The sequence below is a fragment of the Pararge aegeria genome, chromosome 19 (assembly GCF_905163445.1).
Source record: "Pararge aegeria chromosome 19, ilParAegt1.1, whole genome shotgun sequence".
Lineage (NCBI taxonomy): Eukaryota > Metazoa > Arthropoda > Insecta > Lepidoptera > Nymphalidae > Pararge > Pararge aegeria.
In genome coordinates, this window is record NC_053198.1 from 13,864,991 (window position 1) to 13,892,012 (window position 27,022).

Below are 27,022 nucleotides of genomic sequence, written 5' to 3' on the forward strand. Positions count from 1 at the left end.
CCTAGACTTGAGAACGTGTCAAAGTGTACCTGCAAGAGATTTGTGTATTTTATGAAAATGTCCACGAATTTCTGCGGCGAAGTCTGTGCTTTGCACCAGCGACATAATTCGTCGGGATTTAAATACGGTTTAAATGTCTCAGACTAGTTAAGAGTCTCAAAAGACCCCGTTTGGGAGAACCAAGGAAATTATATTCTGTATAATTTTATCTAGATTCGTAGGTATCTTGTAATTCTCAATACGATTCTTTTTTTTTTTGACAACCTCCTTGGCACAGTGGTGAGCGCTGTGGATTTAAGTGAAAGGTACCGGCTTCGATCCCGGCGGTAGAAATTTGGAAATTTATAATTTCAGAATTTTCTCTGCTTTGGTCTGGTAAGAGGCTTCTTCCGTGCCTATTCACCACCCTACCGACAAAGACGTGCCGCTAAGCGTTCCGGTACGACATCATGTAAAAACCGATATTATTATAACTACCATACCTCTAACAGATTAGCCCGTTATCATCTTACACTGCATCATGACTTACCAGCTGGTGAGATTGTGATAACCCATTGGGTAGGAGCTCGACTTCACCCTTGGGGAGCCAAGTTCCAATTCCAGCACGCACCTCTAACTTTTCTAAGTTATGTGCTTTTTAAGTAATAAAAATATCACTTGCTTCAACGGTGAAGGAAAACATCGTGAGAAAACCTGCATGCCTGAGAGGTCCACGCTACGTTCTCAAGGGTGTGTGGAGTCCACCAATCCGAACTGGGCCAACGGGTGGACTACGGCCTTAATTAACCCTTTCTCGCTGTGGGGGCCGGTAATGGTTTGATGTGATGAAGAAAACATTAAAATTTTATAAACAAAACAGCCGCGCTTAGCAATAAAGATGTCTACGCATTCGGCACAGAATCTAACGTTCAATAAAACAGCCAAATTGCCTCCTATATTGGCAGTTGGCGATAAAAAACACGTGTTGTGGTAATTCTTGAAGCATTCCGCTGAATTCGGCGACGATTTGTATGCATAATTCAAGTTTAATGCACACATTCGTCGAATTTGTTGCGAAATATTTACAGCTAGCTTTTATCCGTCCCTTTGTGAACGTGAAAATTCTATTCTACTATTTCTACAACATTCAAAACAATCACACACCCGCAGCATCTTACTCAGGATTTATCTTAAATAAACTATGATTACAATAATTATCACAATAAACGTTAGCGTCTATGCTATCTTTTTCTTCTGGTTGTATCGTTCTTCTCTTGTACATGATACAACTAGCTTTAGGTTTGTGCCTAACACTCTTAATTATTCTCCAAAAAATATATCAATTCACCGCCTAATAGGTCTCAATTTAAAGTATCATAGAAATTGCAAGCAGTGTCCTCAAAATTTGTTTAGCTGGTGCGAAGGCTGACAAAATAATTGAATCAATCACAAAAATAAAAAAAAATATTTTTGTTTGCTTTGTCCTTAAAATAAATAACGAAATAAATAAAATAAAATAAAACAAATATGAGATTAGCAATTCAGTAGTAATAGACAGTGGCGTGCACAAGGTTTTAGACCATCATTCAAAAATTTGGCAGAAAAATAAAAAATCCTCCTACTTTATGAGTGACATAATTTTTGTGGGTAGGCAGTGCTTCATTGCATGTATGAAGTGCACATCACTGGTAGTAGAGCTTTTTGTGAACGAGCTCGTCCGGGGAAGTACCGAAATGTCGGAACTCTGTGTTTCCGTCTGATAGGCGTGGTTGCCGGTGCAATTACAGGCACTTGAGGTTTGATGGACCCAGGGCATCTCTCTCCAGGATGTGTTCCTTGCCTGGGGAGTGTTGCTCTGTTTATAGGCGAAGGTTTTCCACCTACCATCAGGTGGGCTCTCTGCTTGGTCCAGCCATTATAAATTATAAAAAAAATAGGTGTAATTTAATAAGGTAGACTTACAATGTTCCTGCTACCCAATGCAAAAAAACGGTGCTTGATAGGATATAATTTCCTTTTTCCTAAAGACTTTACTCTTCGCTAGAAAACAATACACTCAGGCAGCGAGTGAAGCATAGAGGCTTTATGGAGAATATTTTTAAAACAATCCTCCAGGAATAACAATATAATAGACTAAACCAAAATGCCGGCTCAAATCGCAGCATCCGGAAATCTTGACGAAGCCGTGCTAGTGGAATTATGCAAGAGCCACGTTTACATATCATCGATAAGGATTCACTAGCTAGAGCGAAATTTACGAAAACCACAGAAAAGCCTTTAATTGGCGTTCTCTTTAAAACTTAAATTGTTTACTTTCATCATCGTCATATCAACCTATTGCCAACGCACAACGGGACACGGGTCTCCTCCCACAATGAGAAGAGGTTACACCACTTCCGATTTATTTATCTTTCAATGAAAAAAACAATATCAAAATAGGTTCAATTGTTCAGGAAATACGATGCCACAGACAAACAGAGACGTCAAATTTATAATACGCAATAGGTTTTGCATCTGGGTTTAAAAGAACTATATTTATGAACCTCAGGTGCAGTATCTGTAGCAGCGTCTTGGTTGGCAACCGAGACAACAGAATGCGTAGTAATGGTTTGACAGTTTTTGATGGGAATTTTACGAAGTTTGTAAAGCTACAAACTACGTTAATCCTATTTTGTATCTCGGTGGGTATCAAATTGCTTAATTTGATACAAAATAAGCCTGGGTCTATTTTAAACCTTGGTAGCTTTAGTTAGTAAGTACTCGTAGTTAACGTCAACCTCTCACTACCATGTTCCAATTTTGTATGTAATGTTTGAATGAATACACTTTTATTGTACACCACATAAAAATAACAAATTAACAGTAAAAATTTAACAAAAGGTATACAATTACAAAAAAAGTAAAGGTATACAAATGTTTGTATGTGTTACGCAACAAAGGTGCCTTCAATAGGTCTATTTGAGAAAATAAATATTAACCGATTTACTAAAATTGAGGAGGTTCTCAATTCGGTTGTATTTTTTTTGCGACTGTGACTTGGAATATAAAACTTCCATGACATAAAATCATATTGATAGCTTGTAAACGTTCTCCGAACGGAAGCCTCGAAAACATTTTCCGAACATTGCTTTGAATAGCTCGGCACGGTCGGGTTGTTGGATCGGCAAATGGATGAGGACTTTGCGCTCTTTTATTACATTACGATGCACCATGTCCCAATCTAATGTGATTTTGATTGATAGGGTTTGCTGTGTACTCTAGTTTGCATCGGTTTTTTACGAGACACACTTAAGTGTGCTTGAAAACTTCTCAATCTTAGTTAGTCCCCCCATATTCCAATTTATCACAGAACAATAAGACAGTGAGAACAGTGTCTTATACAAGCAGAAGATGCTAAATTTCTTCCAGTGAGGAAAGTGCTGCTGTTCTTGGCGGCGACCAATGCTTGCTGGGAGATCTAGATAGTGGCGTCACAATAGATCTTAACCGGCGGACATGACCAGGCGAACCTAAGCAGAAGAAAAAAGAAGAAGAGAACAGCGGGACAGAGAGTTTAAATCGCTCTTGTGCGTCAATTCTGCATTGAACTGTGAGCGTTAGTGACAGCACTTGTGAGATTGTACTGTTCGCAGATGATACATCTCTCATTTTTAAGACTGATAGAAACAAAGATAATTTTGACGACGAAAACCGTGCTTTGTCACATGTGTCAGACTGGTTTACTGTTAATAACTTACTTTTAAATGCAAAAAAAACCAAGTGTTTGGAATTTGTTTTGCCTAACGTAAAAAAAATTGATAAAAACATCATAATAAATGGAGAAACACTTGAAATAGAAAACTCCACTGTTTTTCTAGGAGTGACCTTAGATTGTAAGCTACAGTGGGGTACCCATATAGAAAGCCTAGCGAGTAAACTCAGCTCAGCTGCATATGCAATCAGGAAAATTAGACAGCTTACCGATGTTGAAACAGCTAGGCTTGTTTATTTCGCATACTTTCACAGTATTATGTCCTATGGGATCTTGCTGTGGGGAAAAGCTGCAGATATTGAAAGTATATTTATACTACAGAAAAGAGCCGTACGATCAATATATAAACTTGGATCACGCGAATCGCTTCGTGAAAAATTTAAACAAATAGGTATTCTTACAGTAGCTTCGCAATACATTTATAATAATATAGTCTTTGTGAGGCAAAATATTACTCTTTATAAATCAAAAGCTGAAATTAACAATCGACTTACCAGAAACGATCATAAATTAGTGATATCTGCATATCGTCTGCGAAAGGTGCAGAACTCCTTTGTGGGGTTGAGTATACGCTTTTACAACATGATTCCTAAGGAAATTCTTGACCTACCAATGCATACATTTAAAAAATGTGTAAAAACGCATCTAGTACAGCGAGGTTACTATACATTTGATGAATTCCTCAATGACAAGATAGAATGGAAGCAGCCAGCCTCGCTCTCATCTCCCGCAAGATAGCAAAATGATTGTAAATGTTGATGTTGGAAAAGAGCAACTACTGAGTTTCTTGCCGGCTCTTCTCGGTAGAATCTGCTTTCCGAACCGGTGGTAGAGTCACACAAACATGCATACTTGACGTTTCAAAAGTGCTTATAAAGTAGGCCTACTTCAAATAAATGAATTTGAATTTTAATTTGAATTTGACAGGAGTCAATGACTGAGAAAGTAGATAATCTGTTATAACTACGTAAAAGCGTGTCTACTGAACTATTAAGTGAATACTAAAATGGCAACTTAACTGCATCCTATTGTTGCAGATTTTTTAATTTAATAATAAAAAATAATTTTAATAAAAACAAAACCAAACTTAAGATTATGTTCATAAATACACAATTTTAACAAAGCTCTTTAGCCGGTGTTGACATATTATGTTATCAGGATAAAATGTGGTTACTATATTGCCAAATAGGTACGTTCAAGTACGTTCAATTTAACGATAGTAACATATTAAATGGATGGCTATATAGGTATAGTATTTTCGAGCCGTTCCTTAATATCCCTTACTCATTGGGCATGAACTTATGGTAGACGGCGCACCACAGACTGAGATTACAGTTATTCGATGTGACGTAGTGTTTATATCCTCTTTGAATCAAATAGAGATAGAAGTTCATACTTTAACATTATTTTGTATGTTACCTATGCATGGTACGTAGTCGAAATTTAGCAAAGAAATAGTCTGTATCCTGGAGACGGCCACTTGATGTATTTTATTCCAGGGAATATAAAGTGTTTCTCCGGGTTTTTACAGGCCCAAAATATGCTTCGAAAAAAAAGCGGTCAATAGCTAGTTTAAAATAAAATCAAAACTAAATTATTGACAGTAGGTATTTGTGGGGATAACGGCATAGTACAAAAAAGTCTGCCATTCAAAAGTTTTTCCATTTTCGGCATTGGAAAACTCTACGCTGGGAGTTCTGAAATACTTCTGAAGATCCTCAAAGCAATCTGTGCGATAACGTCACTTTACAACATGAAGTTTGAATCGACTACAAAAATTGGATGAGCTCTTATTTTTACGGTTTCTCATTTTTAGGGTAGATTATAAAAAAAACTAATGCAGTTGGCACCGCAGGATATTAGTGGTATTTTATTTAAGCCATTCTGTTTGTCGGTCCTTATGTCACAGTTATTTATACAGTCTTGGGAAAACAGAAGTGTGAGAAGATCGATCACATGTTGCCTAAATTGTGAAATCTATTTCGTTGTTACAAAAGATCATATGAGCGATATAAAGGCACTTATTTGAAACTAATCACAGGTATATTGCATTACTAATCAAATAAAAAGTATTACACGATCAATAATGCACAAAGTCACTAAGCGGGCGATGGAAAGAGCTATTTTATTAAATCAGAAATGAGGAGACCCTTAGATGAACTAGAGTTACTAACATAGCGCAACGAATCGTTAAAATGAACTGGCATTCGGACATGACATAGCTTAGAAAACCGATGGGCGTTAGGGTCCTAAAGTGCTGGAATGGCGACCCCGCTCCAGTAAACACAGCGTTGGTCGACCCCCAACGAGGTGTACAGATGACATCAAAACAAAAGGCCCGGAATCTTAGATTCTAGACAGTACTTCAAAAGACCTATTCCTGCAGTGGACGTCAATCGGATGAAGTGACGATGATGACTCGTTTAAGTTGTATACGAAATAAGAACTCTGGAGGATACTTTGAAGAATCCCTTTAAAGGGACTCCCCCTTTAAAGAGATTCTTCAAAGTATCTCTTTAAAGTACAAACATGTCAAAACAATTTTAAGGTCTACATCTCTTCTCAACTACTTTGGTTGAAACTCATCAAAATCGAGTAAATTTATGATAGATTTGTGTTCGTATATTTTGAAAAGCTATAATTATTACAAATTGTGTTCATAAACTTGTGGAAACAATTCCGTAACACAACTTTTCCAATCACGTTAAAAGCAAGTTAAAAGGCTATGTGTACATTAATAACGAGTGTCAAGGATTTAGGGAAGGGGGTTTAAATTGCTATTAATTTATCATAACACCCCCTTGATATGCTAATTAAAATTATGGTCAAACGATTTTTCCTTCGAGGATAAAAAATACCGCCAAGTGTTTCCATAAGGGTATCCACGACATTTAGGCGTAAAATTACGAGTGACATTTATGGGTGCTGGATACAATGTTTTTTTGAATGACACAACTTTTGTCTTTTGTAACAGTTCAGTGTTATAAAGTAAAATTTTCTGAATGGTTTTCCAAACGATCATAATATCGCAGCTATACTTATATAAAATTCGAAGTCCTGACTGACTGATTTGCATTATCTATCGATATTTTAGCGTCCTCCGATAAAAAAGGTGCGCAACATCAAGCGCAAATCAGCATCTCGGGGAAGCGGAGCGGTGTTATTCCAAACAACCTTGTTATTATTAATTGAACTTATTAATTATCTGTCAACCAGTTATCATTAGTAAAAGCTTGTAGATAGTTGTGGGGATACCTTGAATTGCATTGAAGTAAATCACTGGTCTGATTACAATTTCAATGGCTCTTGAATATTAATATTGAAATACATTTGCATAAATTATTATTCCTTTAATGTCTTAGAAAAATTTATGAATGAATTTACGGAAGCAGAACCTACCGTCTTTTAATACTTTATCTTCGGTCTCCAAGTAATTTATCAACTAGGTCATAATTTAGCGCTCAACTTTAACTTATTTTATTGGTACGAACTCATTGGTATGCACTGAAGGGTAGGTTACGTAATCACAACATTTACGGCTTAATACCTACGACTCCGATTGATGGCGACATAGGGCGGCGCTTTGTAGGTATTGGCCCTTGAATGCCCTACGTGGTGTAGCTCTGTTTATAGGCGATACCACTAACCATCAGGTGGGCCATCTGCTTAGTTCGTAATGACATCTTATACTCCTATACTTACTTAAATAAAAAGCTAAAGAGTTTGTTTGTTTGTATTTTTTCTTGAACGCGATGATCGCAGGAACTAACTACTTTAGACAGCCGATTGGCGCAGTTTGCAGCAACCCTGCTTTCTGAGCCCAGGGCCGTGGGTTCTATTCCCACAACTGGAAAATGTTTGTGTGATGAGCATGAATGTTTGTCAGTGTCCGGGTGTTTATATGTATATTCTAAGTATTTATGTATATTATGCATAAAAATATTCATCACCATAACACAAGCTACGCTTACTTTGGCGCTAGATGGCGGTGTGTGTATTGTCGTAGTATATTTATTTATTTAATTATTAATCGTCTGATTTAATGAAGAATATTTCAAAATCAGGTTTTTTTTGTTCCTTTGGAGAGCTTTCGCTGCGTTCGCTACGTAAATCGATAGTTTCAATAAAATCATGTATGACAAAGTTGTCAGATTAAGTCAGGCAAAAATTTTTTTTACTCTAGAACTACTATACTAGTTTTTCATACTTTAGATTTTAATTACAGCTTCACTATTAATTTAAAAACTTCACTCAAACAGCAGCTGTAAATTGGGGATAAAAACAAAGTGGCAGCACCCTGTTCAAAAACACATAATTTCAGCCACTGGCAAAGTGTAAGTTAAGAGATTTCGAGGACGTAGCCCATTCGCCTGTCAATCATTAATAGCCTACTTAGTCCACTGCCGGACTAATGGCCTCCAAACGGGACGGTATGCCCATAAGCACCACGTGGGCAGACGGGCTGGTGATCATAGTAAATGGCAGTAGTAGCAGCTGTCTATTCTCCGTTATGTCCATTTGGTCACCTCGTGAAGGCTCGTCGTTAGAGATTTTTTCAAAGCCGAGTTAAATGGCGTGAGATAATCCGATCAAAAGAGAGTGAGCGAGAGAGAGATGGAGAAAGAAAGAGAGAGAAAGAGGGAGAGAAAGAGAGAGAAAGAGAGATAGAAAGAGAGAGCTCCATACAAATAGTCTTACACATGATTGTAAACTAGAAGTTGTAGTTGCACCATTATTTATGGGCACTTAGTAATAATACCAGGACTTGCTCTATTTGGCAAATTGCTACATATTTAGCCTCTTCACATTATTATTAAAAAACCTGTAGATGCTAGAAACCTAATTACCTGCAATCATCTCCCTCCAAATAACCAATTTTATAGCTTACGTCCTAGGTTTATTTTATGTGTTTGTTTTGTGAGTCGTAGTCTGATAAGGCCTTCTACGCGTGCTCATACTAATTTAAACGTCATGCTAATACAAGTTAAAAGCTAGCAGACTGAAATAGGTTTAGACTTACTTAGTAACACAAAAAAATTAAAGACAGTTCGACATCGTAAAACCAAAATTGTATGAAAAAAAGCATAAATCTTATATGGTGAAAGAACAGGGGTCACATGTGTTGTTTGTCTATACAATTGCAAACTCAATAGCAGAATTAAAGAACCCATCAACCAGAAAAGAGCTAACATCATTCAATTTCACGTACCCTACAAATTCTCGTTACCTGTATACACAAGGGATACGAACTCTGATCCCTTAGGACCCGTTGGAGGGTACTGGCGGATTTAAATCGAAATATCCATCAAGTGTTATAAGCTACTTACAAACGCGACATTGTGATAAATTGACAATAATATTATTATCTTTTACTTGAGAACACAAGAAGTGAGGGAGTTGGATATATCTATATATAAATGTTATGTTGGTTTGTGTACGCTTCAAAAACTCAAAAAGTTGTGCACCGATCGTGTTAAAATTTTAGCATGCCATTCAATCACTCATTCACAATGTGCCACAGCGAAGCGTAGCAGGGTACAGCTAGTAATAAATAAATATTTAAAAATAATAATAAATAAATATACTACGACAATACAAACATCGCCATCTAGCCCCAAAGTAAACGTAGCTTGTGTTATGGGTACTGAGATAGCTGATGAATATTTTTTTATGAATATAATAAATACTTACTTACAGATAAACACACAGACACTGAAAAACATTCATGTTCATCACACAAACATTTTTCCAGTTGTGGGAATCGCCCACGGCCTCGGACTCAGAAAGCAGGGTCGCTGCCCACTGCGCCACTCGGCCGTCAAAAATAATGGCACGAGTGTTTTTTTTAATAGTTATAATCGACGGACCTTGTATGGATTGACTTGGTGATAAGTTGAAAACCTATAACTAAAGCCTATAAAGCATATACCCTTAAACCCTATAACCTTTAGCCTATAAATGGGGCAACACTTCGCTAAGTTAGAGTGTCATGGAAGTAGGAAAGCAAATTTAGGTAGTATAAATCAAAATCCGACTATAAAAGTTGGAAAGAGGATACCATGACAAACCCTCTTCCCCTCCCCCTTTGATGCATAACTAATAATCATTTAGAGAAGTGATTCGAATAATGATCTTCATAGAAAAGTAAACTTAAAAAAAAGAAAACTCTGTATTATAATTATAATCGTTTGAAATCTCATTTATACTTATGGACGTGTGTTTGAATTATTGTTTTATAATATCAAGGACTTTAACCTTTTCTTGGTCTCCAATTTAACAGCTGATGTTATGGCTGTGACAGCGTATATTAAATGGCAACTTTGTACAGTTTTTTCTCTTTAAGTATTGATATCAGGAAAATAGATTTGGTACAAAACATTTTCATTATTAATAGGCAAAAACCCTAACAGAGCCTAGAATTAACTATAAGCGAGTAATTTCTAAAGAATGGAGTTTATTGAGCCGGTTCGGTCAGTTGACTTCGGTTTCACTTTCGGGGTGCCAAGTTCGAATCCCAGCACGCACCTCTAACTTTTCTAAGTTTAAGTTTCCCTTACTGTGGGTTTTAAGCATTTAAAATATCACTTGCTTCAACGGTGAAGGAACACATCGTGAGGAAACCTGCATGCTGCATGTTCTCCATAATAAACTCAAAGGCGTGTGGCGTGTTATTTCTCAATCACGCCAGTACATCTGCACGAATATGGATGAAAAGGGCAAATCTATCTGGCATAGTGATTTTCCAAAATTGCGGCACATGATGAAAACGGTAAGTTTAGCTACAGGTTACATAAATAACCCAAAAATGTAAAGTAACATATTACCCCAAACTATCACTAAGATATTTGGAGGTAATGTTAGCTTCTTAATGGAAAGCTTCGGAACCCTTCAGCATGGATTATAGTCTCGAATAGCACATATTAAGTCAGTTGTTATTTTAGAAAAACGTGGGAAGGATTCTGTTTGTCTTGGTTTAAATCAAGATGCTTTTTGCATGGTAGTAATTTGGGGGTCAGAGAGTAACATAGACGTACACATCGAAAACTCCACGCGAACGAAGTTGCCGGAAACAACTAGCATTGTTTTAAGAGTACAACATAATAACTGCTAATTACACTAAAATTTAAGTTTTAGTTCCGCGATACAATACACTCCATTTCCATTATTCCGCATCGCCTTCAATAGCCTCAAAGATGTTTATTCCAAACAATATTAATAGACGAGTACAAAGTTGTAAAACGGCCCTAAACTGCTAACAATATTCTCAAGTTGAAACTACCTCGGAACAAGACATCAAATGTACCGCCCACAACACCCTTAATAAGTTTAGTCATGACCTCCAGTTACACCGAAAGTGTTTTTGTTTAAAGAACTCTTGAGGTCTTTGGACAAAAAAAAAGTATTATTATTGGATTGAATGATGTTACTTATTAAGATGTTACAGTAATTTTGTAAAGTGGGTAAATAATAAAGCTTTTGATTACTATAACTTTTGAAGTGATAACTTCTTAAGGGCCATAAACAGCTTCGTTACGTAACGCGTTACAGCGCCAGTACGTCTGGCTTCCCTTTCACTCACGCATACGGCAGCGGTAGGCAGGCTCCAGCTCCGCTCTCACTCTAACCCACAGCGCTAACTGTATTTCGTACAGACGCTTCTCCCTATCTTTACTCGGTGTTTAGTGTGCGATAGACATATACTGTTAAGAGTGAGTATATAAGATAAAACTGCACCATTTTTAAAAAAAAAATATTCCGACTCGCGCATCCGTCCCGTACGGATGTCTGTCTCGCAACCGATTGCTCGAGGTGAAAGTGTCAGTGGAAATCAGTGTCCGTTTCTGCGTTGTGGTAGTGCAGTGTAGTTCTAGGGTCTAGGATTCCTGTAAGTACACGTGTTATTATTAGCGTAGTTTAACACCCTCGTCACCTAAAGGCGAGGCCCCATAGGGCCACACCCTTTTTTTAGGCACACACCTCCCTGCATGGCAGGGAGGTCAACCGCTACCCCGGGGGCCGCCATGGCCCTCGCCGACTCCGACCTTAATCTGGAGGCCCTCTTAAAGGACCTCCAGGAGAATAACGCGGGTTACCTAAACCGCTTTAGGACTGTTAGGCCTAGAGTGTTCACGGACAGCCCGCAATCCCCGGCTCCCGCAGAGCCGATTACCGACGACCCGGTCGCTATCCCTGCGATAGCGATCGAAGAATCTACCTCCCCGGCATCATCCGAGACCGACGACGGCTTCACCGTCGTCGGTGCTAAAAAGCGGAAGCTTAAGGCTTCCAAATCCAAGGCGAACCCGCCAAAGAAAGTGGTAACGGACCGCCCAACTAAGACCCAGTCCCAAGCGCCCCGCGCAGCGCCTCGCGCAGCGTCCCAGGCTTCCCCTGCGGACGAAGACGAGCCCGAAGACTCCCCTATGGAGGAGCAACCCCAACCCAGGGATAGAATCCCACCTCTCTTCATCCGCGACAAGCTCGCATGGATGAAAATCATCCCGCTTCTTGAAGCGAACGGCATCGGCTTCACCGGTGCCCGATCCACCGCTATAGGCATTAGAGTACAGTGCCTATCCTCCGACGACCACCGTCGGCTAACTTCAATGCTCAGAGAGCATAATATAGGTTTTCATACCTACGCCCTAAGAGACGAACGCATTCTCCGCGTCGTCATTAAAGGATTACCGAAGGAGATTAGCTCCGAGGTAATAAAAGCCGACCTTTTGTCGCAAAATCTACCTGTCCTGGAGGTACATAGGATGTACAATACCAGGACGAAATATGTCTACGAGATGGTTCTCGTTTTATTAGAACTTTCCCCCGAAGGTAAAGAGATTTACAATCTCGAAAAAGTGTGCCACCTTTCAGGACTCACTATCGAGAAGCCCCATAACAGAGGCAAGGTCGGCCAGTGCCACCGATGCCAACTGTACGGCCATTCCGCAAGGAATTGTTTCGCCCGCCCTAGGTGCGTCAAGTGCCTGGGCGACCACGGCACCGCCGATTGCTCCCGACGGGACCCGACCGTCGACGAACCACCGAGCTGTGTACTCTGCTACACCCAAGGGCACCCCGCGAATTATCGCGGATGCCCAAAGGCGCCGCAGTTTACACGGCGCAGGGGTCCGCCGCCGGCTCGGAGACCCGCAGCACAGCCCGCCCAACGCTTCGTCCCAGCGCCGGTACCCGCTACCAGCGCATGGGCCAAGCCCCTTAACGGAGCGCCTAGCGCCTCCGCCCCCGCCCCCGCACCGGTGCCGGTAGCCCCTCAGGCCACCGCACCGGCAGCGGCCCACCCGGCCTCAGCGCCCTCGCCCATGCACCTATCTCCGGATATGGACCCCCTGGACTTCATCCAGTACCTCGTGTCTGCGGTTGACATGAACGAGGTAAAAGTATTCTTTGCAAAGGCAAAGGTCTCCCTCAACCAGGCTATGCGTGAGCACTCTAGCCTCCTAACAACCATCGGGACTATCCAAAAAGCAATCCGTTAATGGGTAGTACATATAAAGGTAGGGTAAAACCACACTCCCTGGCAGTCAGCTTCTTTAATGCAAACGGCATTATCGATCAAATGCATCAAATCCGTGAATTTATATGTGCACAACAAATCGATATCTTCCTAGTGCAAGAGACCTTCTTAAAACCTAGTAGAAGCGATCCCAAAGTTGGAAATTATAACTTAATTAGAAATGATCGGACCACCAACCGGTTGGGTGGTACCGCGATCTATTACAGAAGGGCTCTTCACTGCACTCCTCTCGATCCTCCACAGCTTACCAACATGGAAGCCTCCGTATGTCAGGTGGGTATGACCGGCCATCCGTCGATCATACTAGCATCCGTTTATCTCTCACCGAACAAAACCTTTTTAGAGAGTGACTTACTCGCTCTCCTCTCCTTAGGTGACTCTGTCATTTTGGCTGGCGACTTCAACGCTAAGCACACCGACTGGTCCCGCTCCACTAACGCGCACGGACGACAACTTAACATACTTGTCAGACGACCCGACCTCAACTTTATCGTAGTTGCCCCAGACTCGCCGACTCGCTTCCCGATGTCGGATAGTTCGACCGACCGACCGGACATACTCGACATAGCGCTCCTCAAGAATATCACCCTTCAGGTGAACTCTGTGGAAGTGCTATCCGAGCTATATTCGGATCACAGACCTGTCAAACTACAGCTAGGCCCCGTAGGCCCCGCGATCCTCCCGACCCGTAAAGTCATCGACTTCAAGAAGCTCTCCGGGCTACTCGAAGCGAAGGACTCTGTGCACCTCTCTAAAATTCCTGACGTCGTAGAGACATTAGAGCAAGCCCAGGCAGCCTCACTGCACCTGACCAACCACGTTTGTGACGCTACGAGCGAATGCTCCCGCGAGATGCCGTGCGGATTTTACCGCATGGTACTCACGGAGGACGCGCGAGAGCTAATCACAAACAAGAATAGGGCCCATAGGGAGCATGACAAATATCCGACACGACAGAATCGGTTAGAACTCTGGAGAGCCCAGAGGAAGGTAGTGTCTATCATTACCGCACTCCGACACGGACAATGGGACAGGTTCTTGGGGGAGCTCTCGCCATCGCGTAGTGCGTTCTACAAACTGGCGAAGGCTCTCAAAATGACCCGCGCTCCCGCCCTCCCCCCGTTAGCACGGCCCGACCTTCCGCCCGCCTTTGAAGATATCGATAAGGCTGAATGCATGGCTGACTGCCTCGAATCCCAATGCTCTCCGAGCACCGTATCCATTGATAGGCCCCACGTCTTGCGAGTCGAAAGCGAACTCGCAACAATCCTCTCGACCCCTCCCGATGGTGAACCTCTCGCCCCGACGACCTGCGATGAAGTTCATACTATTATCAAGGGTTTCCACTCTAAGAAAGCCCCAGGCCCCGACGGCATTACCAATAAAACCCTAAAGTTACTCCCAGGACAAATTATCAACCTACTTGTGGTAATTTTTAATGTATTCTTGGCAAACTGCTACTTCCCCAACCAGTGGAAGGAAGCAACAGTCATAGGTATCCACAAGTCGGGCAAACCCCGCGACCTTCCCTCCAGTTATCGCCCTATAAGCCTCCTCAACACCTTAGCAAAGGTGTATGAGAGGGTAATATTACACAGACTGAAGGCAGTCGTAGAGGAGAAAAACCTCCTTAACGACGAGCAATTCGGCTTTCGAGCCAAGCACTCTTGCGTCCACCAAGCGCACCGCCTCACGGAGCACATACTGGCAGGATTCAATCGATACAGACACATGAGCCCCACTGGGGCCGTGTTCTTAGACATTGCCAAGGCCTTCGACAGGGTCTGGCACGCCGGCTTGTTGTACAAGCTGCACCATCTGGGCGTGCCAGCTAGTCTCGTTCGTTTGCTGCGAGCGTATCTCACCGATCGCACATTTCGCTATCGTCTAGACGGTACGCTCTCTTCCCCTAGACCCATACGAGCGGGAGTCCCTCAGGGCTCCGCGCTCTCCCCACTTCTATACGCGCTCTTCACGAGCGACATTCCCCGCGACCTACCGGCGACGGTCAAACTGGCCCAATTCGCCGACGATACCGCTCTCTTTGCGACCGATCCCAAAAAGAGCAACATTGCAAGTCGACTCCAAAAGGCGCTCCACCTGCTGGGCAAGTGGTTCCGCCTCTGGAGGATCGAGGTTAACCCCGAGAAGAGCGCAGCGGTGCTCTTCACGGGCAAACCGAGAGGCCGCTTCACGGTAAACCCCGCAGAGGTCACCCTCTACGGGCGTCCCATACCCTGGCAAGACAAGGCCAAATACCTGGGAGTAACGTTCGATCATAGAATGAGCTTCACCGCACACATTCGCAAGGCCCGCAACAAGGCTGCGTATGTGATGGGTCGTCTCTATCCGATGATTTGCCGCAAAAGCAAATTATCCCTCCGTCACAAGGTAACCTTGTATAAAACGTGCATACGTCCCATTATGACATACGCCAGCGTCGTATTCGCCCATCGCCCTCACAGCTCCTACAGGAGCTTTCAAGTCCTGCAGAACAAATTTATGCGTATGACCACGGACAGTCCGTGGTACATGCGCAACGTAGATCTCCACCGAGACCTCGATCTTCCCACCATAGCCCAGTACATGAAAACATTATCAAAGACCTACTTTGAAAATGCAGTCCGACACCCCAACCCCCTAGTGGTCGAGGCGTCCACTTATACCCCCGTCCCCGACGTCGAACCAAAGCGGCGACGTCCGAAGCATGTCCTTGACGACCCTGACGACAAAATAACTACCGACAACGTGTCCCAACAACACACACACACGCAACATTCACAGCGTCTTCGCCGGCGAAGACGAGGGCCCCGATTTCTGACGTCATCCGGACGTGGATCCTTACCACGGTCACGGGGGCGTTCGGACTAAACAATGATTAGTCCAAAAGTCCACCAACAGTCAGATTAACGTCGAACCGAGCCGAGGTCCGAGTCCTCGCAGGAGGCACCCTCGGGTCGACGTCTCCCATACTCCCCCCGATGTCGTCGAGCCCTGGGGCTCTTCTCATGGCGAGCTTTCGCGCTCGCCCCACTCCCCCGGTGACGCCGTAGCAACCCCTTAGGAGGTTATCGGCAAGTGTCCTTCCGAAAAAGCATTTTTAAAAATAAAAATATATGATGAAACAAGCAGAAAATGATCCTCGGAACGTAAAATCGTCGAAATTTAAGTTCAATAAGACGATTAATTTAAGTTATCCCTTCTGTCAGGCGTCAAGACACGGACACGTTTTTTTTTATTGAATCGATTAGCATTTTAACGGATCGCCATCAACTAACTTCTATGTAAAATTTTACATGTAATGTACGCATCAAAATTGCCATCTATGTGCCTATTTGAATAAAGAAATATTTGACTTTGACTTTGAATTAACTTATAGAAGATTGAATATGCCTTAATTAGTCAATTTGAGTGACAAGGAACAATTAAAAATACATTTGATTCAAGAAATGTTCATGTCATTGTGTCGGTGGGTATTTTGATATAAATGAAGGGTGCATTTTCGATACACTTCAGTTTTGGGAGACTTCGACGATGCAAAGATACCTCCAGGTGTCTTATTATTAAAGAGTTGAAAATATGAATACTACTTACTGAATACTTCATAGGAATTCCGTACGTTAAAAGGAGCAACCAGTAACCTTATAGGATCCGTTGTATATATCGGAGCCTAAGTGTCTTCCTTTCCAATTTATCTCAATGGTGTAACAGAGTCTCTGACTGACGCATCTGTCCCTTTTCATTAGGCCAGTTCGGATTACAGGAGTATGAATAAAACATAGAGGGCTTACACCAATTATTAACGAGTTGTTTACAGTGTGGGTTAATGCCCAGTCTGTTATGGTTAGCTATGGTAATTTATATCAATACTGTAGAAGCTTTAGTTTGTCTATAGTGAGGTAATACCTAGTTTATATGTTGTATTATAGAATATACTAGCTGTTGCCCGCGACTTCGTCTGCGTATGATTTTGTTTTTTCATGTGTCATTAAATTTAGCTGCAGTTGTAAAAAAATTAAAGTATTCAGTATCGCTAAGCCTTAAATGAGGGGTTTGCTGCTGTCCGCTGAGAGGTTCTGTTCTCTATCTCCAACCACAGTTTGGGATAACAAACAATTAAACACATATTATAACCTCTATAGTATAAAAATAATTATTTAAATCGGTTATAATTTGTCGGAATTATGGTGTAAAATCGTCAAGCACTTTAATCTTCTCTCCCAAAGGAACCGAACTTAATGTCGGTATAAAAAGTATCCTAAATTACTTCTAACACTTCCAAGAATATGTGTACAAAGTTTAATGAGGATCGGTTAAGTAGTTTTTGCGTGAAAGCGTAACAAACAAACTTAAATTCACATTTATAGTATTAGTAGGGATTATATCACTTGCTTTAACAGTATGAAAGAAATCGTGAGGAAACCTACATGCCAGGGATTTCTCCATAGTGTTCTCAAAGGGGTGTGAATATATCATTCTAAAGCCAGCCAGTGTACTTCACCACGCTGGCGAAGCGTGGTGAAGTACACTGGCTGGCTGGTGGAAGTTTAATATGTCATCTGTAATACCTCGGAGCCGTTATATAAAGTGTAACCGAATGACGAAATACTACTGAAGGGTGCATTGGTATATTTCACAAGGAATCACCAGTAAAAAAAAAAAAAAGACCATACTAACTAATTCAAAACATACCAAGTGTTTACTTATGACAACCCTACTGAAGATAAAACACCGACACGTGCATAGTACCTACGCTACGCGACGCGTACCTACTAAAGTGACAGGTTTCTCTTGATTTTAATTTTGCATGTGGCGTTAGGGCTGTGTCTGATTTCTTTCAATACTATGGCAGTGGTATACTCAAAAACAATAAGCGTTTCGGTGTAACAGATAACTCTTAGAGAATGTATATAATGTACCTCTAAAGCCCCTAAAGTAATATTTCGGTTTTTATTTACGCGTTGTATATATCCGACAATTTTTTTTTTTTCTCGTGGGGATGTCCTCTCGGATACCACGGGAAGAAGCGTGGTTATGTTGGACTCTTACCGACTAAAACACCACGGTGTTTCAATTCTTCGCCTGGTGAGTGGGTCACGGGAACGCTTTCGCACACAACGGGAACCCAGCCAGCGGCGCCCACCGAGGGATACCCCTGAGGCCACACCAATATCCCTTAACACCATCTAAGGCACACCTGAAACACGGGGTGTGTCTTATCTCCGAGGGGCGACAGAATCCCCATTTCCCTTATCAAGGAAGCAGACGTTAGTTTTGCGCCAGTTGTCTACACCCGACTCTGCTCTGCGGTGGAGCGGATTAGAGTCTACGTCGTCCTATTTCAACCGCTAGGCCACCACCTTTTACACAATTATAATACACCTATCATCAATGAGTTGTCATTACCAGTCTAAACGGCACGGGTCTCCACTCAGAGTGCGAAGGGCTTAGGCCGTAGTCTACCACGCTGGTTAAGTGCGGATGGGTAGACTTCACACGCCATTGAGAAAGTTTTGGAAAACTCTCAGGCATGCAGGTTTCCTCACGATGTTTTCTTTCACCGTTTATAGCTGATATTTAAATTACTTGAATTAAAATAATACAATACACCTAACCTTACCTTATAATCCCTATCCCTATCCCTATCCCTGTCCCTATATCTATCCCTATCCCTATCCCTACTTCCCTACTAATAATATAAATGTCAAAGTAAGTTTGTTTGTTACGCTTTCACGCAAAAACTCCTGAACCGATCCTCATGAAACTTTGTACACATATTCTTGGAAGTTTTAAAAAGATATAGTATACTTTTTATCCCAACATTAGGCTCGGTTCCTTTGGGAGAGGGGCTGAAAGTGTTCGACGATTTTACACCATAACTCCGACAAATTATAACCGACTTAAATTATTATTTTTGTACTATAGAGGTTATAATAATATGTTTAATTTTGTCCAAACTTTGTGTAGATCTGATGAATGTGGTTGGAGATAGAGGACAGAACTCCTCAGCGGACAGCATCAAACCCCTAATTTAAGGCTTAGCGATACTGAATACTTTAATTTTTTTTAGAACTACAACTAAATTGAATGCCACATCAAAAAACAAAATCAAACGCAGACGAAGTCGCGGGCAACAGCTAGTGTTATATATATCTTATTTATTTCTAAACTTGTCGAGAGACATTTTGGATCCTTCGAAATCATTACATTATACATATATTAAATTTACATTTGTTGTTCTAGTTTTTGTATTTTTACTTTATTCGCATATTATACTGTGTTTATTGTACCTACTTTGAGACGCCAAAGTGATGTTATGTGTTTTATTTAACTCTTTGTAAACGTGGAAAATAAATGAAAATTATAAGAAGCATTTCAAATTTATATGCCCGCGACCCCATCCGCGTGTTTCCGTTTTTCGTTTTAATATAAAAGGCTAGTACGTAATGGGCGGTGAACCGTTAACGGGATATTACGGTATTCGTAATAATGAAAAATTTTTGTTACACAACATTTTCCATACCTACTTTATAATAATATATAATATCATATCAGCTGTGTTTTCATTTAAGGTCAAGCGGTCACGGATTATTTGGTAACAGAAACCGGACCCCAGATAATATGACACTTATTTCACACACATAATATTTTTAGTGCGCCGTGCAATAGCTGTTGACATTTCCACTTGACGTTAATCTGGTTAAAGCTCAAAAGGATATTGACCCCGAGATAACCGCCATCTTGAGTGTTCAGTCGCCTGTTATTGTTCCGATAGTCGTTTCAGTCAATGGTTATGTCGTGAAAAGCTCCACCAACATCTTAAGAAGCATTCGCTTGGCTGTTGTATCGAGGGTCGGATACAGAAGGCAGTCCTTGAAACGGCGCGTATTGTGAGGAGGTGAGGTCTCGTGAGCAAGGTCCAAGGATTTAGATACTTTTTCCTTTTCAGCTTTCACCAGATTATCGTTATGATCACACAAGAATTAGTTTCGAGTGTTTGCCGCGTTGTGAGTTTCTTGCCGCCTTCTTCTCGATAAAATCTGCCTTCTGTAATGGTGGTACTCTACTCCGACTTGAAATAAGTCTACATTCTAAAGCGTACTTCTTCTCAAAAGCGCAAACGCTTCTGTAAGTACATAGAGTAGAAAATTAGTTAAAAGCACCGCACGGCGGGACTTAATAAATTATTATGTTGACCAACCAAAGTTGGTCATCTAATTTTCTCGCCATGGCAAGCAATACATGAGTAATAACTTTGCGAGGCAGAATAGCTTTGTACGAACATTTTATTGAGTTTAGTGTATATTAATGTTTATTATGACATAGTTTATGTTATCCTGGTACTTTTAAGTTTGGTTATGTTATTTGTTGGTTTTTAGAGATCCGCCTACGCTCTCTGTCTGTCTGTGCGCCCACCTGTCTGCTTAATCTTTTCTAAAGAACCTCAATTGCTGGAGTTCATATTTTCACAGATGTATTTCCATTTCCGTCTAAAGGCTCCGATATATATTGTGGTAATAACCTAGTGGTTAGAACTTCGGCCCACCGCGGAGCCGAGCTATTTCAGTAACGTTTCGGAGTTACTTACGTGCGTTTTAAGGTAATAATTATAGTCGAAGTTAAACCGTTATAGCAAGAACCAAACTTCGATAGAGCTCAACGGTTATTCCACCACGCTGGCCCAGTGCAGAGTGGATAACTCCACACACCTTTGAGAATGATGTAATGATATCTTATCAAAGTAATATTTAAAAAAGTTAATACTCCTTTAAGCCATGGTAGTAAAATATTTTGCACTAGCTAAAAATAGTTTTTTACAAATTGAACCGTGTGTTTCCTGGGATAGGAAGTAGCTTGCAAATTGTGAAACAATCTCCCATCTGATGTGTTTCCTCAAAAAACAATCTAGGGTTATTCAAGGGGCGGATAAACAAATTCCTTAAAAGTCGGCAACGCTTCGGTGGCTCCTCTGGTGATGCAGATGTTTATGTGCGGCGGTGATCACTTATCATGAGGTAACCCACTTTTGGCTCGTTTGCCCGCTATTCATGTAAAAAAAAAAAGCTTGTATCACTATCCGTCTTCTCGACTAATTCTATGCTAAAAGTCAAGGTAATTGGTTGCTTAGTTAGTGCGCAAAGAAAGGACAAACAAACACAATTTCGCATTTGTAATATTAGTTAAGAAGTTAGGATAGTCATATAATCGCTTACAAAGTTTTGAAAGAACTCGATTTTTGAATTAAATGCTTTACTCGCGCGCGTATATATCGTGTCGAAATTCCAGCATTTAGGTCATACGGTAGTTAGTACTCAGGTTTCTATGAGCAATCATTGAAAGTGACTTTTAGTTTGAAAATACGCTTTGAAAGGCCGTTTCTTTTTTGCTTTGAAATAGATAGTGGATTTTTTTACCTTTCAAATTCGATATTAATTTTAACTTTAAATCTGAGTACATAGTAATGTTATCATTATAGTCATCATTGCCGGCCTAATATGGAAGACGGATTTCCTCTCCGAATATGAAAGGTCTACTTCACCACGCTAACCAAATTTGGATTTTTGGAACATTTTGTTGTCATGCAGGTACCCCGACAAAGTTTTCCTTCACCGTTACCTACAAGTTTTACTTTAGACAGCTGCAAACATTGTTTATATTGCATCTACCTTTACCTAAGTTTAAACAATATATTAAAACACATTTAACAAATCGTGGTTACTACACGATTGATGAATTCCTTATCGACAAGGCTGCTTGGAAGCAGGCCACTCCGCTCTCATCTCTCACAAAACAGAAAAATCTAAAGATTGTTAAACTGTAAAATGATGTTGAAAAAGAGCAATCTGCTGAGTTTCTTGCCGGCTCTTCTCCGTGGAATCTGCCTTCCGAACCGGTGGTAGAGTCACTACAAAAAGACTGACTTGACGTTTCAAAATTGCTTATTAATTAGGCCTACTTGAAATAAATGAATTATAAATTTGAATTTTTTGAATTTTTATTTACAAATTCGATAAGCCCAAGCTATTTACTTTCTTTTTTTCCAATTTATAACCATGTGAAGTCAGGGTATCTAGTATGCAAATATCTTAAAGAAATTACAAATTAAAATTTTTACTTAGCACTCACCCCATAAAGTAAGTTAGACCCGATACAATCTTGCGAAATACAAAGACAGACAAAATTTCCTAGGCGAACTTAAATGGAATATCGTAAAATTATTACTTTAAGACCACCTGCCGGCACAGGATAAGCAGCGAAATATGGCGGTTCACTCCTGTGAGATTATGAGCCATAATACCAAATTATGGTGACATTTTAATGGTAAAGATAACGCGTGATAAGAAAGTGTGAGACAAAAGGCTAGTTTCGAGCGGGTATTGAGACATTTTGCTGATACAGTGGGGTGAATAACGTTTAGGATATACCTATCACTTTCGTTGATGCAAATGAAAGAGTGGGCGCTGTTTCTGCTTATAAAAACAATATTTCCAGATAAACGGCAATGGATTGAGTATTCAATTTATGTACATAATAAATTTATTTATCCAAAAGATGGAAGTTTGTGAAAATATACAGTTTGTTATGATAAAAAATTTGAAAAGGCGAGGTATTGCAGGGCGTCGGGCATGTTTGCCGATGCCGGAGTCCCCGACTTCTACGCTGTGCTTCGTAAAAGAATTGCGAGTTTCTGGGAAACCGTCGAAAATTCTAATAATAAACTCCTTAGAATCGTCGCTCAGGCATCCCCTGACAACGTATATTTTAAATATAGGCAAAAAGTGCACCAGATTCCAAACATGAAAAAATGAAAAATATTTGGATTTTAATTGTAATTTAATTTATTCTAATTTTAATTCTAGATTTTAATTAATTTAATAATAAATAACTGTTTTTTTTTTCTTTATTTATTTATTTTTAAAATCTATCCTTTTTATTTATTTTATATTAACCTCTCAATTTTGTGTATGGGTCCCCGACCTGAAATAAATGATTTTTTTTTTATTTTTTTTTATAAACTCCACGAGTCATGAAATGCTTCAAAAATTGCAAGAAAAATATTATTGAAAAGTAATGCCCGGTCATGACACGATCTTAACAATGGGGGCCTGAAAGAACTGCATTACACCGTAATCACGAATGAATGAAAACACTTTTATTTTACACCACATAAACATACAGAAAAGTTGTAAATAATAATTAAACACCAAGTATACAATTTGGCAATCATCATCATGACCATCAATAATCTATAGCAGCCTACTGCTGGACTAAAGGCATCTCCCAGCGGGAGGGTTTGCCCATAATCATCACGCTGAGTAGGCTGGTTGTTGATCGCAGTCGACGGTAGTAGTAGCACAGACGACGTTGGTGCCCAATTTCCGTTATATTCCCGTAGTCTCCTCGTACGATACCGGGAATACAGGTATTGTGACCACGGTATTCTCATCTACCGTCACCATACCAGAGAAAAATAACAAATGCTATGAAATGCTATAATGCTATGAAAGACTAAAATATAATAGAAAAACTTTTTTGCAACACAACACAATAGGAAAAAAACGAAGTTAAACTTCTTTGGACTAACAAGATAAAAATCTTTTCAAAATTTTAACTTTCGTCTTATTCTACGTTTGCAGAAAAAACAACACTAACAATAGAAATAGGTACTTAATACTCGTACATTGAAAGTTTTATATTGACGCTTTCACTCAACATTAAAATTTGAGAATTTTGTACAATTGAATTAATTTAATCGCCGGAATGAACCCACAGACTTTGACAATTGAAAGTTTACACTGTCAAAACTTTTTTGAAAAACTAAAATGTTGACTATAGCTAACTTCAGAGTGTCGTTTTTTTGTGACGGTGTGCGCGCGCATTGTAAAAATTTACTCTCATCATTTATCCCAAACGCGCCAAAAGAAGTATAACTTCAAAAACACAAGGAAGCTACTTATACTAATAGTAGTTAGTGCAAGGGTGCAAAGGCGGTCTTACAACTAAAAGTGATCTTTTAAAGGCAACCTGAGTGTGCGAAGCCGATAAAAAGGTGATATGATATGGTAGTATAATTTTGCGAAATTATACTACCATATCATATCACATTCACAAGGTGATTTTGGACCTGCCAATGCACAAGTTTAAAGAATTTGTTAAAACACATTTATTAGAGCGAGGTTACTATACAATTGATGAATTTTTTAATGACAAGGTTGCTTGGAAGCATCCGGCTCCGCTTTCAGCTCTCACAAGATAGAAAAATGAATGTTAAAATACAAAATGTAAATTGTTGATGTTGGAAAAGAGCAACTGCTGAGTTTCTTGCCGGCTTCTTCTCGGTAGAATCTGCCTTCCGAACCGGTGGTAGAATCACTACAAACAGACAGACTTGACGTTTCAAAAGTGCTTATATTAGGCCTACTTGAAATAAATGAATTTTGAATTTGAATTTTGAATTCATTACACATTATTCTAATATTATAAATGTCAATGTAAGTTTGTTTGTTACGCTTCCACGCAAAAACTACTTAACCGATCCTCATGAAACTTTATACACATATTCTTGGAAGTGTTAGAAGTAATAAAGGATGCTTTTTATCCCGACATTAGGCTCGGTTCCATTGGGAGTGGGGATGAAAGTGATTGACGATTTTACATCATAACTCCGACAAATGATAACCGATTTAAATAATTATTTTTTTACTATAGAGGTTTTAATGTGTGTTTCATTTTGCCCAAACTTTGTGTAGATTTGATGAATGTGGTTGGAGATAGAGGACAGAACTCCTCAGTGGACCGAAGCAAACCCTTCATTTAAGCGTTACTGAATACATAATTGCTGTCACATTAATGACGACTTCAGTGCTAGGACTAAATAAAAAATGTTCTTCGTTAACCTTTAGCATATGAATCAACTAACAATGCGATTTCGACTCTTCCTCTAACGATTACTATTTTTTGTAAGCGATAGGAGCTAAGACTGATCAGACAGTTCTTTTAAGATATTGGTACTTACTATGTGAATTGAAAATTACTTTTTAAAAATTACAACAGTTTCTTTTTTTTTATTAGAATACCAAACTTAAATTTTTTTTAGAACTACAACTAAATTGAATGCCACATCAAAAAACAAAATCAAACGCAGACGAAGTCGCGGGCAACAGCTAGTCTTATTATAAACCGATAGTCAAACAACCATGCAACGATCTAAGCTCTAGGCTACGAAAGAATATTGAAAGAATAAGAAAGAAATGCGACTCAATCCAATACGAATCAAAATCGATATATTTCAGACAGGTGTGCGCTTGGGACGTGAATTCTAACGTGAAGTCTTATCCAGGATTGACGAGACTTAAGTCTTTGACCAATCGCGATGTATTGCACGTCTTGATGTGTGGCTCAAGTCATAAGCAACGGAATTAATGATCATTGCGTTAGAGGGTCAATAGATAGTCCGGAATTACTTGCTATTATAATAATAATAATAATAATAGGTTTATTCCGATTAACAGTTACACAGTAAATTAAAATAGTACAAAATAAGGCAAACATAAGGTAATGTGTATCATGAAACCCAAATTCGATAATACTGATATAGTGTAAGACTGAGTCATTATCGCCCATCTCTGGAGCAAGAACCATACACTTAAACTAAATCTAGTGAGATGAATAAAATAGAAACCTAAAAACCTTTTGAATTAATTTCAATTGAAAGCATTGATAAACTCTAATTTTTTTTTGTTTTCTTTTTCTACATATACTACCAAGTTTGATTTTATTGTAACCTCACGATTAGGCATAAAAAGATTCTGCACGTACCCTTAACTAAAACTAAGAATAGATTTAATTATTTTGTACGATGACCACGAAATTGACTTATTTTTTTTTACGATGACCACGAAATTGACTTATTTTATTGACTTATATTATGAACAGTGAACGTCGCAACTTAGTAGATAAACTGTTGCATGCTAGGTAAACTTAATATTTAGTTATAGTTTACTGCATTTTTGCTGGGTTCTATCAGGTACCCTTGTTTATATAAGACAAATCTGGGGAAACCTGTTATTAGTTTTAAGTCAACCAATTTGTTAACTATTTAGTATCTACAACTGTTGGTTTTCCAATTAAAGAAAAATAAATAAATAATATCGTCTACACTGATGGTATAGCACTGATATAAGATCTTGAACCGCGTGGTGACGGCAGATGAGAATACAACTGTCACCAGTTGTAATTGTATTTATTTGAAATTAAAACTTAGATTACTGATAGTAATACAATGATTTAAAATGACACTATAAATATCAGAACATTATTAAATATAATGTATTAATGTATTATTATATACTTATTGTTTTAATATTGCAGGTTGATGTATTAGCAGAATATGTTTTAACTTTATATCCTAACACTAATCCATATTTAGCAAAATAAATATTTCGTTTCACCCCTCTTCTTCCCGCTAGTGTCGTAAGGTGCAACTAAGAGATTATAACGCAGAGTGGGCAGCAGCGTCCTCTGTCCAACAACAACCATCAAATGCTCACTAACCTGACTAGCCAGCGTGGTTATTAAGGGCAGGCCCTCTTGTTGGGAGAGGAATGGAATGGAATTTTTCTGTTTTGTGAGAGATGAGAGCCGAGTTGCCCGCTTCCAATTAGCCTTGTCGTTAAGGAATTCGTCAATCGTGTAGTAACCACGATTGGTTAATTGTTTTAATATACTTATTGTTTAAACTTAGGTAAACGTAGGTC